The 6,873-nt window shown below is 38.1% G+C and overlaps 1 pseudogene; it reads left to right on the top strand.

Moving 5' to 3' along the window:
• LOC144235335 (NADH dehydrogenase [ubiquinone] 1 alpha subcomplex subunit 1 pseudogene) overlaps positions 1-1,959 on the top strand; it is a 4,448-nt pseudogene extending 2,489 nt beyond the window's left edge.
• Positions 1,960-6,873: the final 4,914 nt, after the last annotated feature.

Here is a 6,873-nt window from a genome sequence, read left to right as displayed (position 1 = left end):
CTAAAAAAAAAAAAAAAAAAAAAAAAAAAAAAAAAAAAAAAATATATATATATATATATATATAGTGGCTTTATTTATATCAGATTAAATAGACTTTAAAGCAAAAATGTTACTAGAACTAAAGAATGATGTTTTCTATTATAAAAATTATGTTATAAATTATAAGCATATATTCACCTAACAACAGAGCCCACATATACATGAAGCAAAGGCTGACATAATTGAGGGTAGAAATAAATAATTCAACAATGGACAAAGACTTGAATACTCCACTATCAATACGGTATAAAACAACTATGTAGAAGATCAACAGGGAAATTGAAGACTTCAAGAGCAGTCTATACAAACTATATCTAAGAGAATTCTACAGAAAATTGCATCCAACAACATCAGAATAAGCTCTTTTCAAGTACACATAGACTATCCTCTAGGTTAATCATATGCTGGTCTGTAAACCAAGTCTCAATCAATTTAAAAGGAATGAACTCATAAAAGGATGCTCCTCTTTAATGGAAATTGGAAATTAATAACAGAAATAAATTTGGGAAATGCAAAAAAAGTGTAAAAGGTAAACAATATACTACTGGGTAACAGAAGAAATATGAAGAAAAATAAGAAAGCAGTCTGAAGTAAATAAAAATATACCATAACATATCAAAACTTATGGAAGACAAGTATTTACAGGGAAATTTATAGCTATAAGTTCTTAGATTTAAAAAAGGAACATGATCTTAAATCAATAAACTAAACTTCCACCTTAAGATAGTGAAGGGAAAAAAAGAGAGCAAACAAGCAGTCAGAAGGAAAGAAATTACAAAGATTAGATATTGATAAACAAGAAAATGAAAAAAGAATAAATATCAATGAAACCAAAAGCTAGCCCTTTGAAAAGATCACTAACATTGACAAACCTTTAACTAACATGACCAAGAAAAAGGAGAGAAACTAATCATATTACTAAAATCAGAAATGAAATGAAGAAATAAAAATTGTAAAGAAAGATATGCTATACTATGAACAACTCTAGGCCAACAAAATAGGTAATGCAGATGAAATGGGAAAATTCCTAGAAAGACACAACCTATCTAAAGTTAACGATAAATATAGGGGTGCCTGGGTGGCTCAGTCGGTTGAGAGTTCGACTTCGGCTCAGGTCATGATCTCACGCTTTGTGGGTTCGAGCCCTGCGTCGGGCTCTGTGCTGACAGCTCAGAGCCTGGAGCCTGTTTCAGATACTGTTCCTCCTTCTCCCTCTGACTCTCCCCTGCTCACCCTGTCTCTCTGCCTCAGAAATAAATAAAACATTAAAAAAATGTAAAAAAAAAAAAAGAATAAATATAAAATCTGAATAAACTTATAACAAATGAAGATATTGGGGCGCCTGTGTGGCTGGGTCAGTTGAACGTCTGACTTCAGTGCAGATCATGATCTCACGGTTCTTGAGTTTGGGCCCCACGTGAGGCTCTGTGCTGACAGTTCAGAGCCTGGAGCCTGCTTCATATTCTGCATCTCCCTCTTTCTCTGCCTCTCCCCAACTCACACACTGTCTCTCTCTCAAAAATAAACATTTTAAAAAATGCAGATATTGGATTAGTAATAATAATTTTTTTAAACCACCCACAAGAAAAGCCCAGAACCAGATAGTCATTCAAAGAAGAACTGAAAGAACCTACAGGGAAGGGGCCAAGTTTGAGTCACCTTTAAGGGGTCAGGAAGGAAGTGTTTGGCCATGGAAACCACGGTGTAAATTGGTTCAAGATTCTGCCTGAGATTCGTATCATGGCCATGTGTTTGGTCATCCCCCACATAGTCACTGTGCACATCTACAGGTTTAGTAATGTGGGCAAAGAAAAAACGGTTGCCTATTATTCATATTCTTGGAGTTTGATGCAAAGAGATAGGCATGTCTCTGGAGTTAACTGTTACTATGTGTCAAAGGGTTTGGAGGGTATCAATTAAAGAAGCCTTTTCCTGGTAGATGAAAAATAATGTGGTTATGCTCATCTACTCTTTCTAGAAGGTTATGCGGTATATCAATGTAGTACATAATGAAAACAAAAAAATTTTTTTAAATAATAATTAATACAAATTATTCACAAACCTGTTCCAAAACATAAGGATGGAACACTTCTTGACTCACTCTATGAGGCCGTTGATACCAAAATCAGACAAGGACATGACAAAGAAAAAGCCCTACAAACAACTGTCTCTTATGACTACAGACACAAAAATGCTCAAGAAAATACTAGTACTTTGAATCCAGCAATTTTTTTTTTAATGTTTTTGAGAGAGAGAGAGAGACAGAGCATGAGTAGAGGAGGGGCAGAGAGAGAGGGAGACACAGAATCCAAAGCAGGCCCCTGACAGAGCACAGAGCCTGACATGGGGCTCAAACCCACCAACCATGAGATCATGACCTGAGCTGAAGCCAGACGCTTAACTGACTGAGCCACCCAGGTGCCCCCAGCAATCTTTAAGAAGGATCATGCATCATGACTAATGGTGATTTATCCTGGTAACGCAACGTTGTTTTCTCATAGCTTTGGGTGTCTGGGTGGCTCAGGCAGCTGAGTGACCAAGTCTTGATTTCAGCTCAAGTCATGATCCCAGGGTCATGGGATCAAGTCCCACCTCGAGTTCCACACTGAGCATGGAACCCGCTTGGGATTCCCTCCTCCCTCTGCACAGCTCCCCTACTCATTCTCTCTCTCTCTCACTCTAAAAAAAAAAAAGAGAGAGAGAGAGAGAGAAAGACAAAAACTTTATAATCTTTTTTAATGATCAACTTGAGAGACATTTTTCTCTTTTCATTTGGGATATTGGAGGTCCAAACAATAGCACAGAGATGTAAACATGATTACATGCTGAGGTCTTCCCCAAAAGGGAGTATCAATTTAAGATGCATTAATGCATTAAAATGGTTTTGTAAGTTGAGAAAAAGGAGGAGAAGGGGTAAATTTACATAATCAGTGAAAGTTAAACAAGGTCCTGGAGGTGGAGAGGGGTAGGGGAAGAGTAGGAGATCAGTAAAAAAGTAGAATAGGTTTTTGTGGATATACAAATGAGGTAGTTCTAAGTTTCTCATATTTTTAATTTGTTTTAGCTAAGGAGTTATTTAGTGAGGCAATTTTAAAGTCCAATTTCAAGTTAGAAGACTCCTCATACCAATTAAAGAAAGCATGGCATTGGATAGGTCTTATCACATATCTTGCATTCATAGATTTTCTCAATATGAATCCTCTGAAGTTGAGTAATTTGATAGCCACTACTTAAGGTCTCTCCACAATATTTTATATTTCTTTGGCTTTCACAGTATGAATTCTCTTTTTCACATTAGAGTGTCTTCCTTAACTACAGTGTTTTTCAAATTCCCTACATTCATAATAATTCTTCTCAATATAAATTCACCAACATATATTAAGGTTTGGATTATATCTAAAAGCTTTCTCACATTTCTTGCATTCAAAGAACTTTTTACTCATATTAATATTCTATTCTTAAATAACTTGCTTTTGTATAATAATGATTTTCCCACTTTATTACATTCATAGGGTTATTTTTTTCACCAATATTAAAAATCTGATGTTGAGTAAGTTATCCAAACAGTAAAAACCTTATTAAATTTCTTGAATTCATAAATGGTTTTCATCAGTATGAATTCTCTATTTATAATAAAAACTAAATTAAGTCTAAATATCTTTCCACGTTTCTTACACTGACCAATTATCTCACAGTAAGAATTCTCTGAATTGAGTAACTTGTCTATACACTATAAAAGCTTTCCCACATTCCTTACATTCATAAAGATTGTCATCAGTATGAATTCTCTGACTGGAATAAAAAACTGAACTACGTCTAAAGACCTTCCCACATTATTACTATTCCTGTGATTTCTCACCTGTATACATTCTCTGATGTTGAGTAACTTATCCACACACAGTAAAGGCTTTCCTCATTCCTTACATTCATAAAATGTATCACCAGTATGAGTTCTCTGGTATGAAAAAAGAAATCAGTCAGGTCTAAACACCTTCCCACATTCTTTATATTCCTATTATTTATCATCTTTAAGACTTCTCTCATTGGATAAATTGTCCATATACAGTGACAGCTTTATTTTGTGTCTCTTATTCATAAAAAAATCTCACCAGTATGAATTCTCTAATATTTAGTAAGTACTGAATTAAATCAAAACATCATTCCACATACCTTATGTTCATCAGGCTTCTCATTAGTATAAATTCGGGATGTTAAGCAACTTGTCCACACACAGTAAAGGCTTTCCTACACAGTTATTATTCATAAACCTTATCAGCAGTTTGAATTTGCTGGTTTGCAAAAAGAACTCAGCTCTAGAATAGTTACTTATATGGTGGGATTATAGGTGACCTATAGAATGTCATTTTTTATTTTCCTCCATTTCTACTATTTTTTTAAGTATTGAATAGGTGTCACTCATGAAATAAAATAATAAAAATTTTGAAAATTTTAGTCTTCTGATTGCCAAGATGGCAGAGATATAAGGAGCTCTGTACTTCCCTCCTGCCCACATCTCTCAAACAAAGAAGGGCTGAAGCCAAAGGACACTGAACCGCTAGCGTCTGAGAGGAAAAGAGACAGAGTCCTCTAAGAAAATAGCCTCATAGGTGTGTGATTGCAAACTGGGGAAGATAAAAATGGGCCAGGACCCAGAGGCACAGAGGGGAGGGAGCCCCCTACATAGAGAGAAAAGGGGAAGAGAAAGAGCGGCTGAAACTGCTCATAGAACTGTCCCTGCATTAGAGAAAAAACTCGGCCCAGGACGGAGAGAGATCCTATCATCCCATCTCTATTGCAGGACGTTCAGAGAGAAATCCTATCTTTAGCTGCAATGCTTTCTTTGGGCTGGGTGCCCTGGTCCCAGACAGCACCATGAGGAACTGCTCCCCAACTCCCTCTACTAGATCCCTGGCGAGGAAGCAGCCAGGCCTGCAGGATTACATTTTGGATGGTATCATTAAAGCGCACAGACTAAGATCTGAAAATGACCCAGGGTTTGGGACACAGAACATGGCCCACCTTGGCTGTGCCCATGGCACAGGGAGATCGGACCCAAAAGAGTGATTTGCAAAGCTTAGTTGGAGAGGGGACTGGGGCGCCGCCATTTTTGTCCCCGCAACCACCAAAGCAGGGCCTCAGGGAGCAGCCCAAGGGATCCACAGTGGAGGGGAGCCCTACCTACAACAAACCATGCCCATCCATGCTGGAGAGCTGCTTTTTGGTTTTTTTTGTTTTTTTTTTTACTGGAGCCCAGGGCAAGACCAACACTGATGCATTGTCGTGATTAACTCCAGATCAATTCTTGCTATTCAGATATATTTTCCCTTATCTCATTCTTAGCTCTCCCCTCCGCTGGACTGGGCACTCTGGTTATTGGTTTGCTTAAACAGTCACATTTAATCCATTTTCTTGATGCATATTCTACACGTCCGTCATTACCTTCCTTTCTCTCTCTCTCTCTGGAATAATAAGATTATATAATTTCTCTGGGTAACATTATCTTCGCTTCTTTCTCCTTGCCTCTGACCATATTCTCCTTTTTCTCTCTCTGAATTAAGCCTTTTAGTCTCTCTGCCTAGACAATGTCCAATTTCACTTTCTTTCTCACCACCCTTGTAATTTCTGTTTGTATATGCTCTTTCTTCAGCATTGCCTCCACCCTGCTCTTTATTTGTAGCTGGGATTTCTGGTTTTATGCTTTTAGACTGCCCTTTGTCTTTTGCGGTTTTTCTTTTGTTTTCTTTTTCCTTTTGGTTTGCTTGTTTGTTTGATTTGTCTGTGCATTTGTGTGCTTTTGTTCCCTGTTTGTTTTTCTATTTTCCTTTGCAGGGCTACCTCAAGAAATAAGCTAAAGTACAGATGGTGGAGAGTTNAGGAAGCAGCCAGGCCTGCAGGATTACATTTTGGATGGTATCATTAAAGCGCACAGACTAAGATCTGAAAATGACCCAGGGTTTGGGACACAGAACATGGCCCACCTTGGCTGTGCCCATGGCACAGGGAGATCGGACCCAAAAGAGTGATTTGCAAAGCTTAGTTGGAGAGGGGACTGGGGCGCCGCCATTTTTGTCCCCGCAACCACCAAAGCAGGGCCTCAGGGAGCAGCCCAAGGGATCCACAGTGGAGGGGAGCCCTACCTACAACAAACCATGCCCATCCATGCTGGAGAGCTGCTTTTTGGTTTTTTTTGTTTTTTTTTTTACTGGAGCCCAGGGCAAGACCAACACTGATGCATTGTCGTGATTAACTCCAGATCAATTCTTGCTATTCAGATATATTTTCCCTTATCTCATTCTTAGCTCTCCCCTCCGCTGGACTGGGCACTCTGGTTATTGGTTTGCTTAAACAGTCACATTTAATCCATTTTCTTGATGCATATTCTACACGTCCGTCATTACCTTCCTTTCTCTCTCTCTCTCTGGAATAATAAGATTATATAATTTCTCTGGGTAACATTATCTTCGCTTCTTTCTCCTTGCCTCTGACCATATTCTCCTTTTTCTCTCTCTGAATTAAGCCTTTTAGTCTCTCTGCCTAGACAATGTCCAATTTCACTTTCTTTCTCACCACCCTTGTAATTTCTGTTTGTATATGCTCTTTCTTCAGCATTGCCTCCACCCTGCTCTTTATTTGTAGCTGGGATTTCTGGTTTTATGCTTTTAGACTGCCCTTTGTCTTTTGCGGTTTTTCTTTTGTTTTCTTTTTCCTTTTGGTTTGCTTGTTTGTTTGATTTGTCTGTGCATTTGTGTGCTTTTGTTCCCTGTTTGTTTTTCTATTTTCCTTTGCAGGGCTACCTCAAGAAATAAGCTAAAGTACAGATGGTGGAGAGTTCCA

The sequence above is a fragment of the Crocuta crocuta genome, unplaced genomic scaffold (assembly GCF_008692635.1).
Source record: "Crocuta crocuta isolate KB4526 unplaced genomic scaffold, BGI_CrCroc_1.0 scaffold64, whole genome shotgun sequence".
Classification (NCBI taxonomy): Eukaryota; Metazoa; Chordata; class Mammalia; order Carnivora; family Hyaenidae; genus Crocuta; species Crocuta crocuta.
This window is presented reverse-complemented; position numbering and strand designations above follow the sequence as displayed.